The sequence below is a fragment of the Ciconia boyciana genome, chromosome 2 (genome assembly GCF_034638445.1).
Source record: "Ciconia boyciana chromosome 2, ASM3463844v1, whole genome shotgun sequence".
Taxonomy (NCBI): Eukaryota; Metazoa; Chordata; class Aves; order Ciconiiformes; family Ciconiidae; genus Ciconia; species Ciconia boyciana.
The window spans coordinates 68379569-68393004 of record NC_132935.1 but is presented as its reverse complement, the minus strand read 5'-3'; the positions used below and the strand labels follow the sequence as shown (position 1 = coordinate 68393004).

The following is a 13436-nucleotide window of genomic DNA, read 5'->3' as shown; positions in this document are numbered from 1 at the left end:
CCGCAGGCACAGCTCCTCCAGCAATCTTTTTGCACCAGCTAATATTTCAGTTGTGCTGGGTAAATTTCATTTTGTGGAAAAAGTGACAAACATCAGAGAACTAATGTAAGTACAGAGATTTCATCAGCAGGGTTTTGGTTATTGCGGACTGCATTATTGGATGACAGGATCCATAAAACTATATGGTAAATAATAAAGAAATTATCAAAATGATATTATTAAAATGATGACAAAATAGAGTCTACTTGTTTGAATCATTCAAATTCCCTTGAGATAAATGACATAGAAACTTACTACAGAGAAAATATAGAAAATAATTACAGAGAAGAAATACAGGTTAGACACATTAGTTGATGAAAGAAAATAAGTTAAGAGGTTTTTTAAAATATTTTTAGGAGAAATTAATAGGGAAGGCAAGCTTAGGAGCTGCAGGGCTATGCTTCATGATGTAAAGACATGTTTCTTTGAGAACATCACTCCAATCCCTAGCCAGAAAAGTTTGTGGGATTGGGATTTTTTAATGAGAGGATACAAAATCTGTTAAGAGTATTGGATACATTTTCTCCCATAAATATTTAAATGAATTTGATGCATCAATTTTATGCATTATTTTCTACACTCATTCATTTGAATGGTACCATCTGTGATATGTTTGCATAAAACGAGTTTCAGTCTCACTATGAAGTATTTGTTGAAAATAATTCTGAATTTACTTTGGAAAATATTCACTGTAGAAATCTGATAAAAGCTCTATCTTCAACCAAGTACAAGAAATTACCAGGGCATCTATAACCAATGATGTTAGCCTAATTTTTGGCTTTCAAATAGCAAACAGCAGAGTATAAGAAATTAGAGAAAACCTTGTTTAACATTTTCCAGTAAAGCCTACACTGGAAAAAAAATCAAAAGAAGTGGTATTCATTGCATCAGACTGTTATAAATTATATGATAGGCTGTCAGCAAACAACGCTAATGCTCTTTATAGTCTTCCCTAAGACATCACAGGTGTCTGGGCCATATTACTGGTACATAAGTAGATGCTGCTGCACAAAGACACTTCCAATTTTATGTAACTGCTAGTTCAGGGTTTCCTTACCATGACTGATACATAGTTCCGGAGTCTTTCAGATGCAAAGGCATTTTCAGGAACTACCAGCTTTGTAACTTAGTACTAGATATTGTAACTTAATCCAGTATCTCTTTATTTTGTTGAACTAAGATGTGTTACATACCTATAAACATTAAGAGTCATATTCATAGAGAATCTGGCAACTTAGTTTGTTACAGGATTCCAGAGTCCTATTCGAATCTCAGATTTAGTGATTCACACCTTTCTCCAAGTATTTAAGTCCTAGGTCAGAAATGGCAATAGCTGAAGGTTCCTTGCTCTGCGTTACACTGGAGCAAAAAGTTCCATGTATATTCAACTTATAGCTTAGTAAAATATGTTAGAAAAATTGCTCTAAAAAGAAAGCTTTGTCTATTAAACCTGCTTAGTCTGCCTGCTTTACCTGTCCCCTGCCTTGCTTGTTCTTACTGCTGTGGAACAGAGGAGGCTTGGCTATCTCTGTTTGCCAACAGGCTTATATTTTAAACATGCCTCTGAAAATACTGAACTCCTCCATGAAATAATATTAAAGTTGGCTGAAGAATGCCTTCTCAGATTGAATGGTTATGATGAACTGGTTAGTGCTTAACAGCTGCATGGTTGGAAAAGTATGAAGAGTTTAAATGTCCATGTTGGATCACACTATATAAAAAAATATTATAGGGAAGCATATAACCTAAACTTCATGACTTAGCACAAAGAAAGGCAGCTATTAACAATAAGACCTTGACCTCAGATAAAAAAATGAAAGGAATGGGCTAAATTTAGCCTTTTTATCCTTGACCATAGTTCCCAGTATTGTCTTCTACCAAGGCTGAACTTAATACAGTCTTACTTTCCTGCCTAACAAACTCTTCTAAGTTTCCCTTTAATTAACAGTTTCAAAATTTTGTCTATCATCCACTGGAAAAGGATAAAAGTGTACGGAGCAACATGTCTCAACTAGAAATCGTTAAAACACCTACTCAGCTAAACCATGCGTATCCATTCTTTTTCTGGAGTCATATGAGGTCCTGTGGGACAATAATACCATTTGCTACTTCTTCTGACCTAGGATGCTCTCCAAGGTTAGGACCTGTAGAAAGTAAAAGCCAGAGAATTGAATACATCAATTCTCCCAGCAGACTCACATAAATAATCCAGAAAAGGGAACACTAACTATGGTTGGATCAGCTTTCAGTGCATTCTTAGGATCAAAGGAAAACCTCTTAAAAAAAAAATCCCCACAAAATCTATGACCAACTCTTCTGAAGCAAAACTGCCAAGAGAGGACAAGAGGAAGGTATTGTCTCCCTATGGGGACCAAATCTACTTCCCCTCTGTCAGAGGCTATCATTGATCTTTGACTAGAAGAGTCTGTATCTCTGAAAAGCAGAGGCATAACTCACATCCATCATTAGAAGGTGAAGTCAGTCCCTACAGCTACTGGGTTACTTGATGTTCAGCACTGTTCAGAGTGAGCAGCTGCATCAGGTAATCAGCAGAGAGCAGGGAAGAGTTGTTCCCCCTCACAGTTTGCATCCATCTCATTAGAAAGGAAATAAATGTAGAAAGAGCTGAGTAAATATGGATTAAATGTCTCTCATTATCAACCCTAGAAGCACAGGACAAAAGTAGAGTCATGATGACTATAAATATTGTAAGGTTCAGTAGGTGCATGCCCCCTGCGCCTAATTCCTTCTAGCAATCTTTCCACATTAGCCTGCCAAAAACCAAGAGCATCCATAGTGCTGAACAGAGGATACCTTGATAAGTAAGGAAAGTTATCAGGTGGTAGGAAGCCAGAATACAGCAGTCTCTGAAGAACAGAGCTTGAGATAACTAGAAGATGGGCTACAGGAAGCGAGGATTCACAAAAGTGCCTTTTATTGGCCTGTGCCTGACCCAGAGGACTCGGGACGTGACAGCTGACTTCCACAGGAACAGTTTTAGGCCGGTGTCTGAAGGGTTTTGACACTCACCAAAGAATCTCCTTCAGTGGAATCCTCATGGGAGAAGTGTAAGGTACCGAAACAGCTTGCTGGGTTTTATTCTTCTTTGCAAGAGGATTGCAACCAAGTATAGCAGAACCAACTATAAGCAGGTGTGCTGTATTAAAATGAGGAATATGACAAATGAGTGATTCTAATCATATGAACATTTTGCTCTGTAAAAGCTGGAGAAAAAATATCTCCTAAGGGATAACAAACTCAAGATGTAAATGAGGAGAATGTTAACTGGAAAGGAGTAGTGATAAGAGATATAAAAGTAACAGTCTAATACAAAGTGCATGGCTATATTACAATTTCATCACGTGCATTAAGTCTATTGGGATCAGCCTATATTCACAAAATCCCTGTCTGAAGACAGGTGCTCATGCCTTTTATAAGGTGCCCTTGGAATGGTGAACTTTCTCTGAAACTCATATTTCATATACGACTTTTTTTTTTTAAGAAAGTTTTAAGAGGAAGAACCAAAATGATGCATGACGTAGAAGTCAAAAGTATTCTTTCAGTTTCCATTAGGAAGGTGTTGGGGGGAAGTGTCTTAAAGTATCTTCAGATATTGAAAAGAACATTAAGAGTGAAGAAAGAAGCATTTATGCTTAAATCCTTAAGTGGACTCTAGCACCATTTATTTGGGATGAAAGGTAAACCTGCAGGAACATTGCTAAACATAATATGAACTGCTCCAGATCACACTTTTTAGTCCCAATTCTATTTTGAAATAAAAAGGGCAGTAAATCATAAGTACATTAGTAAAATGTTAAGACTGAAAATGTCCTATTGAATCTATTAATTTTTCCTAGATTTAGGTAAGAATTAATTGTGAGGAGCACAGCAGCTTCTGTTTTGTATCAGGATGAAGACAAAGCCTGTCTGAGGCTTCTTCAAAAAAAGACACCACCCTGAAACACCCACAGCACATGCGAAGTGGGAATCTAGTTTCAAGACCATGGTCTAAAGCTGGCTGAGCAGGGATTTTAATCAGGTTCTGTATGCTACATGCATGACCGGGACACCAGGCTACACTGATCTATGTGGATTTTCACTTTCCGTCTTGTCTCTGCCATGCCCATTTAAAAAAAAACAAACGAATCCTAATCAGCTGTCTTTCAAAGTCAAGGACAAGCTCTGCTAGAGCTAAAAGAATATTATTGTTCGCTGTATTCCCTCAGCACCTTGATCATAACTTTTGAGAAGGACAGAGAAGTAGATAAAATACAGTTGTTGCACAGGTCCTGCTGAAAGGGCTGAGATTCCCTACCTAATGCATATCAGTATTTGAGCATGACAGGTAGAATAGGGAGCGATTCCATCAAGATGTAATCATCAATATATATTACTCTGTGATATTTTAAATTTTAAAAAATTCACTGTTTTAAAATAGAGTGAAATTTTTCTAATTATGCTGCTCTGTTAAGATAGATAGTATTGTAAGAAATCAAAATGGGTACATATATAGGTATAGACACTAAATGAGGTCCTGAGAATCCTGAAGCCACTTGTGGGCTAAATAGCTGACAAGAAGCACGAAACTCTGAAAACACAAATTGTCTCCTATCAATTGGTTTCTCTTGTCTTCAGAGAAGCAAGACTTTTGCCATTCTTTATAAATAAACAGGATCAAAGAAACATTTGATTAGGAAATTATTTTCTCCTTATCCAAAGCACACAATTAGATTTCACATTCTGATTAACAGCTAGAAGAGACTGTGAAATAAGAAAGCCTGGACTTTGAAGTGACTTCCACCTGTGATTTGCAAACTTGATCCCATTAGAGGAATATGTACAGTGTCCTGAGCATACCTAAACATGCAGTCCTCATTTGGCACCACACCAATTTACATCAATGGAAGTGTTGCCCAGTAAGGACTACCTTTAGTGAGTACAGCAAAAAAAATAATCTGTCATTGTGCTCCTTACACTCCAACACTTCATTTTGCTTTCAAAACTTTTGCCTATTAGGGCCTGTCTACATTATGATATTTCCAAAAGATGGTTGACATTGCACTGACAATTCAGTACAAACGTCAAGTTCTAAGAAATACTTTTAGTACTTCGAACATGACTGAAAAAGAGAGGTTTCTAAATTTTAAGTTATTTACACTGTGTTTTCTGGAACTTTTTACATTTAGTATAAACTCACTGAATGCACTTATTACAAAAATCCTTGTGTTCCCTTGGCAATAGCTTGCTGCTTCCCTTTCCATTTCAGCTGCACTTACAATTTTCTGCTCCAATTCTGATACTCCAGCATGTACTCTCCTGCTGCCAGAAACAGAATTGAATCCTACCAGCTGCCTGTAAGGAGTTAGGCTAATGATTTCTCCAAATAGTAAAGTAGTCTAATTTAGCAACAATACACCGCCTATATTTTAGCATTAAAAGTATTTTGTTAGTAATGCATATTAGTAATGTCTTTGTTGGGTTTAAGTTGGTTTGGTAACTGAGAAACTAGGACCCGTGTTTTAATAAGAACATACATCGAAACAAAGTATTTTTTAGTACCCTGTTAATAGGAAATTTTAAGTAATGCTATGACCAGGAGTCCAGAAGCTGTCCATTTTTTTTAGAACAGATCCAGGTTAATTTAACATTGTCACATGGGTAAAGTTCCATAACAAGTGTCAACAGTTCGGAGGTCTGGGAGGTATGAAAGACACAGTGTCCTTGGATATCCTGTTTCTTTCCTCTAAGGAGGTAAAAAAAAAAGGAGGAAAATAGAGCAACTGGGATAACTGATATCCAGTGAAACATATTCTTAGATGTTGCAAAGACTTATGCATGAGAGCAACCTAAATAGAACCCATGTGCATTAGCATCTGTGTTATTTTTTCCTACTATCTCATTAGCATCACAAAATGCAGACCAATGGGATTTTGATAGTCAGCCAGCTCATGCATGGTGCAATTACCCTTCCTCTCATATAATTCCCATACTTTCCTCACATATCTGTGCAAACTAACAGAGTATCCGTGAGTATCTTTAAATCATTAATGTCTATAAATGGTACATTTAAAAATAATACACAGATAATTCAAACTTTTCAAGGAATGTGGTATTTATTGCATGACTAAGCTACCAAATGCAAATTTGAAAAGAAAATAGCTTCTAATCTAAGTATTCATTTGCTGATGAATTAAAATCACCACGTTATTCAGCACAATTCAAAATGAAAAAGCTGACATATCATTTATTGTAAAGGCCACGGCTATAATAGGAACATCATTGTTTCCCTTTCTGCTGGTGTCACACATTCTTTTTAATCTTGATTATTTGTCACCCTGTTAGGGGACTTCTTATGGTAATGAAATCCTTTTGTCAGTGATGTAACTGGAGCCTTTTGCTGCATTTTCCCTTCCTACATAAGTTACAATTGCAGTTATAAACACTGTGGAGGTTTCTTCTGAATCACACAATTGCAGATTGTTCGAAGGAGACACACGTCCCTGGCTGTTGCTAGGTGGCAAATGCTCTTAAAGATTTTGCAGGCTAGGGATGTCTTCAAACCTTTAATCCTCCATATTTATTTTATAACCCACAGGAATGGATAAAAAAACCCCAAAACACTCAGTGCTAGGATGGTAGAAGATTTGAAAGAGATAAAACATTTGGCGTCAAAGTTTAATCCAATCCCTAACTGCAGGTCAGTTTAAGACTTTCACTAGGGATGATTAGTGTGTATCTGTGTATTGCAAAGCTGCTCATACCTTCTTCTAAAACTAGTGTGCTAGCTCTTGTTTAGAATAGGGTCCTAGATGTAATGAAGAAGCCTCAGCCATAGTCTTATGAAAAATGTACATGTGTGAAAGAAGAAGTTCACAGAGTGCAAGGAGAAAACCTCAAATTATTGCTTAGCATCTAGGAACTGATCATTTAGGAGTTGATTTTGCCTGATATGTTACAGCAGCGCTGAAAGTTTTGAAGAGTATATTAACGCATTGATAAATCTATATAGTGTTAGTCTGAAAAAGGTCCTGTACTCTACCAGTCCTAGAGTATGGTTTTATAAAACTGCATTTTACTAACAGTTCAAGATGAAACTGTATTTTTCAGATGTCCCCTTTGAAATAAGGCCAAATTCACTGCTGAATCTAAACTGATGAGACTTTTCACCTCGAAAAGCTGTCACACCAACATCAGTAAGTGTCAGACACATGTCCATACACCAATAATAGGTATTAAAGGACAGCACAAAGAAACTCTAAATAAAGGAAGAAATGCCAGGCTTGATTACAGAACACCTTCAGCTTCTCCTCAGTACCTCATACCTGTGTAAAAGTCACAAGTCCTTGACTGTCACACAGACAAGACCTTGCGAAGGTAGTTCCTGCAGCTGGAGAACACCAAAATCTCTGACTAGCACAGTGCTTGCTTCCTCTCACACATCTCCCTCGCAGCCTGGCCTTTATTCTCACATCACTTGCTGTGCTTTCCTTCAGCCCGTCCTTTTCTCATTTATTCCTACTCCTTACATTTGTCCCCCATACAAGGCTCTCAAAAAATAGTCTCGCTCAATGTACGTGGAGGTTTCTGAAAATTTACTCATTAGTCTCCAACTAAATTCTACACAATGTATCCAAAACCCCCCAGTTTTCAGACATTTATTCTTCAGCTAAATTTAGGCAAGCCGTTACAGGAACTACAAAAGGCATTTCCCTCACTGTCCCATTCCATTTACATGCATGTCATTAAATTTCACCTTTGTGAGCCAGCCTGGATCTTCTCAGCAAAACAATTGTAAGAATTATTCAGTTTTAACAAATGCCTTTTTTTCCCTAACCTCACTTTTTTTTAAACAAAGCATGCCATTTCTTCTGGAAATTAAAAGAACAAATCATTCTGAGACAAACACCTATCGGAGAGCCACACCAAAGTTTTGAAGTTTGGCATATTCATGTACAACCGAAAGCATGGGTCTTAAAATAGAAAATCTTGGGTGACTCTAGCAGTACCCATTGGTGTAGATCTTTCTTTGCCAATAACGTCTTATATTATCATTAAAAAAGTAAAATCTTACGGGATTGAAAATAGTTCCCTCACTCTGCCCTACCTCAGACACGCATCTGCTACAACTGTAGGTGGCTTGGGTAGGAAACATCAGTGAAAAGGTAGGATATATTCTTCAGACCCTGATTTTAATGATCTTTAATTATGATCAGTTGACCAAAGTTTCCATGCTCTTTGCATTCAGCATGTCACAGGAAATGTATGCTTTATACTTAGATGTATTCTCAAAAATAAGCTACTCACCGAAGAAGTCTCTTGATGGCGCTAGGATTTATGAAGCATACTGGGTCCTTACACTTCTTGAAGAACTAACATGGGTAACTGTATTCTTATGTGCTCTGTAAAAGAGGCAGTCAAGCCACGATGGGTTATCAATATCTGACCATCCAAACAAGGTTCCTCATTTTCTTTGTGACAGTCATAGGGAACAGAAGTGTTTTGAAAGGGTACAACATTTGGTACCATGGCCAAATAGCTCTTATTTGGTGAAGATTTTAACAATTACCACCTTGTAAACTCAAAGGGAGCCACTGCTTGAAATCACCCTCTGGCTGTATAGGCACACAGGCATTCTGAAGAAACATTCAGAACAAAAATAGACACTAGCTGTAGTCCTTTGAATATGTCTATACTTTGTTTTTACATCCCCCTCTTCTTCATAGTTCCTGTAATAAGTGCTGCAATCAGATTGTGAAACTGGTAATTCACAAAATGACAAAAATACATAGTCACTGTATAGCCACATAAAATGCTCTCCATGTAGAAAAGTAATGTTATCTTTGTAAAGTGTTTTACTATAAGGTATGAAGTAAACATAAAAGATTGTTTGGTTTTATAAAGAAGTGTAATGTACTTTGGAGTTAATAACCACTAATAATCAGGATTAGACATTTTAAGCAATGATTGCCTCCCATCTTTTTACATTTCTCAAAAGCCTAAAATTTTTAGTCATCTTTAAAATTACTGATTTCACAAGTTGCCTGCAAAACATCCCCACTGAAACAAAAAGAAATATGACTTTGTCAAGTTTTAGAGGAAACTGGAGGTAATCAAGGGAAAAGTTTAATCTTAGAGTGGATTTCTAAATTTCATCTGGAAAGATGATTGATGTGCTTTCCCCTCCCACACTGCTCTAACTTTATTCTCACCTATAGAGAGGAAAGAGAAAGGGAACAATCTCTTAGCCCTCTCAGCTCTGCTTTCCAGTCTGCAGCTGGGAGATAAGGAAGCACTGTTTCCTCTCACCCCTGGATATTTGGGATGCTCTCTATGGGAGGATAAAGAACAATTACCTGCTCTTGGAATTCATCCTCAAAGTGTTATTAATTTAGATAATTCCTATGTCTTATCTGATTCATTATAAGCATGCATGGAAAAGTGCTCATTATCAAAATTTACTGAAAAGCCCTCTGGTCGCATCAGCTGGCCTTTACCAGTATTTCCTTGTTCTCCCTGCAGTTTGTGTTTCCTAGACCAACTGCTCTTTGTGGACAGAAACTGCTAGGCTCCTCTTCACAGCACACAAGTTCAAACCCGTCTTGATGGGTTAAATGGCATCTGCTTTGCTGCATGGGCCTCAACAGCACATCTGCAACAACTATAACAACCTGTTTCCTAAGGGTTAGACACAAGGTTTCTTCCAGTGGAAAAGGTTTCTGCCCTTGTCACTGACCTTATGCCAGTCAAAATGACCAGATTAGCAAAAACATTAAATTGTTTAAGTGTTACCCATCTCGTTTTCCTTTAAAGAGACCAGGGAACATACACATCTTAGCTGGAAGGTAAGAGCAGGTGCTAGCTAGTCCATCAAACTGAGGCTGGCTGACAGCCTCTTCAGACAAGCCATGGTGCGGATAGAATAAAATGGGCTTACTCATTAATACATTTCATATCAGTCCCGTCAAAGCGAAGAGGACAGCATCCATGGTCAGAGGCCTTAACTACGCATAAAGGCTCAAAACAGCCATCCTTTTCAGGAGCATTGTCACTGTCAGGGTGTGGGGGACATTAGCTTAGAGAAAAGTCGGCGAATTTTGGCGCAGCACTGTGCTGGACAGTAATGTCTTCTACTACAAAAGGTGCTTCAAATAGAAAAGATAAAGGTGAAGAGCTAGATGAGGGAAAACCGGTTTATCTTCTGTTGGCAACCTGTCTCCAGTCACAGAACCCAAGCTTGCAGGAGATCGTGGACAGAGGAGCAGAAGGTGTCACATCCTTGAGTGAAGAGTGGAAACAATATGAGGAGGAACAGATTGACATGTTCATGATGCTATGAGGATAGGAATCACTTCCATCCCCTTGACCACTGACAAAGTTACAAAGTTAGAAATATAGTCCATTGGCCATTACTCTTGTCCTCTATCCTTATAGTTCAAATGCCTTTCAGATGCAAGGCAGAGCTAAACAGTGCTAGCTGTCTAGAGACTGCCATGGCCAATGGTCCTCACGTCCTACAGGCATGAGGGACATTCTTTTTGGGGTGATGGGCTATTGCTTTCCTGAATCCATCATGTGGGCTGAAAATGGCAGTATGCAAAATATTCTAGCGCTGTGCATTGCACATTTAGAGTGCTCCCTCAGAAGTATGTGTTGGCGTGCCAAAGGTGTGGTTGCAATCTATCACACTGGCTCATTCAAATTGTCTTAGCATAATTAAAAAGCACAATTAAGCTCCGGGCTATCATATTTGAAGATCTCCTCAAGGTGTCTTCAAAGACGTTAGTCTGCAGCATGCTAGAGGTTTTCAATTGTGTTAAATTAAAACCATTGCAACATGTATTCTGTTTGCCCAGCACAGGACCCAGAAGCAGAGCATGTAGTTTCCGTGTTTAAACTGGAAGCACCTGAAGAGGAGAAGTGGGAGAACTAGACAGTGCTGTCACTAGCACCACCCACTAATGCTGCTTCTCTAGTGAAAACAAAATGAAAGCAGGAAAAGAGAGTGGTAGATTGGGAATACGACTTCTGTCTGCAGAAAGGCATTGCAAAGTTCCCACCATTTGTCCAATCTGTCTAGAAAATTATTTTTAAACTGCTATTTTTGCTACCATTCTTATACCAAACTTGTTTTCCTTTTCAGTGTGAAGTTAAAATCTTTCAAATTTCATTGTTAACCTCTGCTACCAACTCTGCTTTGAATCAGAAAATGTCATCCCTGGGAAGTCTGATCCATTATTGCATTGAAGAAGACAGACAGCCGTCTTTGAAATTAAGTGACACTTATAATTTGGCTGACCACACCAAATTATAAGCCACGTGTGCATCCAAGTGTGCCTGTGCTTCTAGTTAACTTCTGATGTGAATCATAGATCGTAGAATCTGTAGATGTTGATGATGTAGATAATTAATATTATGGTAATGCTCATAAAATAGTCAATGAGTGGGAATTAACAATTCTGAAGGAGGAAACAACTTCAAGCAGAAGGGGGCAGAGGGAAGAGGACAAAGGAATGCACTTCTGTCTCTGGTATTACTGACACTTTGTCTGGTGTATGCTTCAGCTCATATGATCCAGAAGTCTCCTGTACCAGTGTACAGTCCTGGGGAGGCTGCAACCACACCTGGCCTAGGTACTCTACCAAAACATAACAGAAAACAACAATTGTTTTCAAAGGCTTAGAAACTTTAGAAACTAACTTAGAAACTAGAAGTAAAGGGAAAACAAGTTACCTGGAAAAGAGTGAAAGATGTTGTAAGAAAATGAAAATTTTAGGAGAAAAACCCCAAGGAATCTCAAGTGTTCTCTAAACCACTTTGATCAAGCATGACTAGCATTTATTTCAAGTCTACACCATCATTTAGATGTTTTTGTACCATGGCAGATTTAAGCCTTTAGTTATCTCCTGTAAACACTTGATGTTATATAAGATGTCATTTTAGAAAATATGAGACCATGTTGGAAACCAATTTCCTGAAGAGCTACGAACAGGGTCATATCGTTATCTAGGGTTATACTTGCAGTTCTGGCAATCTTTTTTTAATAAATATGGATAACTCCATAGGACTCCAAAGGACAACAAATGCTGTCCTTTATCTTATATCTAGGTTTCAAAATTGTGCAAAAGATGCTTTGTGCAAAAGAGGTCAGAAATCTTTCTGAAGACAGAAGGCGATACAAAGTCCTTGATCTAACAAGGTAAAAAAGCCAAAGACACATTTACAGAGTAATGTTGTCTGAGAGCAGAGCAGTCAAAACACAAATCATCAGTTCTGACCAGGAAACTAAGTAGTTATGTTAGAGCGGTTTACTAGCCCAGACCCTGCATAGGGCTGCTTGGCTCACACACAGCACTGCACTGAGTTACCCCAGTTCTGGACTAGAGCTGCTTTGCACCTTGGTGGTTTGGATCACAGCCAGAAAAGCTGTTCTGTTAACACAATTTTGCGTAGACAAGCCTGTAGAAGAATCAGACGTACCACAGACATACAGCCAAATTAAATGAGTGAGCATTCATGCATTGATACTTCTTGAATACAGGTTACAAACTAATATGGGGAAGTGAGTTTAGCCCATTGCAAAACCAAAAGAAACCCACTCTTTTATTCCTTTGAAACTACTTTTGCCTTCTGCTTGCTAGATCCATCATAGATGGTCTGCTTTAGCTCCAAAGCCGGGCAAAACCAGATACACAGGATAGCTGTTCTCTGAAAGCAGCCTGTGTGCCAGGCATAGAACACAAATCGTTGAAAGGCAGGAGGTGGGTTTTCCCCTTCACTGGGAGGCTGCTCAGAGAAAAGCCGATGGAGTTTAGTTTAAGACAGCCCATCATTCCCCCCAGATGCTCTGAAGCAGGCGAATCGTGATTTCAACACTCCTCAAGGAGAGAGCGGCTCCCTGGCTGACTCTCCCTTGCCCCGCACCGGCACCCCTCACTTCCCCACTGGGACCACCCTTCCCCACGTTCGCGCTAGCCGGTGCCGCTGAAGCCTAAGGCCGGTCACCGGCCCGGACTCCTGCTTCCCTGAGGGCCACCCGAGCTCCTCAGCCGCCACCCGGGCAGGGACCCTCCGGCCGCCCCCACCTGCCCTCGGGCGAGAGCGACGGAGAAACTCCCGGTAGGAGCGGTGGCGGCGGGGACCACCCCCGGTTTTCCTCCTCCGCCGGTGCCGGGGTGAGGGGAGAGGAGACGGCGCGCACCCACGAGGCGCGGGAAAGGCGGGGGGGGAAGGGGGGCGCCAAGAGCTGGCGCTGCTGCGGGGCGGAGGGCGGGGAAACGGGCGCTGCCCCTTTAAATCCTGTCCCAAGGGGCGGGGAAGGGGCCACGAGGGGGGCTGAGCGCGCGCGCGCGCGCGGGCGGGCAGGCAGCATCGCCTGGCGCCCCGGCAAGGCAACGGTG

At 39.7% G+C, this 13436-nt stretch overlaps 1 long non-coding RNA gene across 1 annotated transcript; it reads right to left on the bottom strand.

Moving 5' to 3' along the window:
- Positions 1-3130: 3130 nt before the first annotated feature.
- On the bottom strand, positions 3131-13242 carry LOC140647843 (uncharacterized). The gene is made up of 3 exons (XR_012040974.1): positions 13122-13242; positions 8344-8438; positions 3131-3196 (listed from the first exon to the last, which is right to left on the bottom strand). It is a non-coding gene; the product is annotated as an uncharacterized lncRNA (long non-coding RNA).
- Positions 13243-13436: the final 194 nt, after the last annotated feature.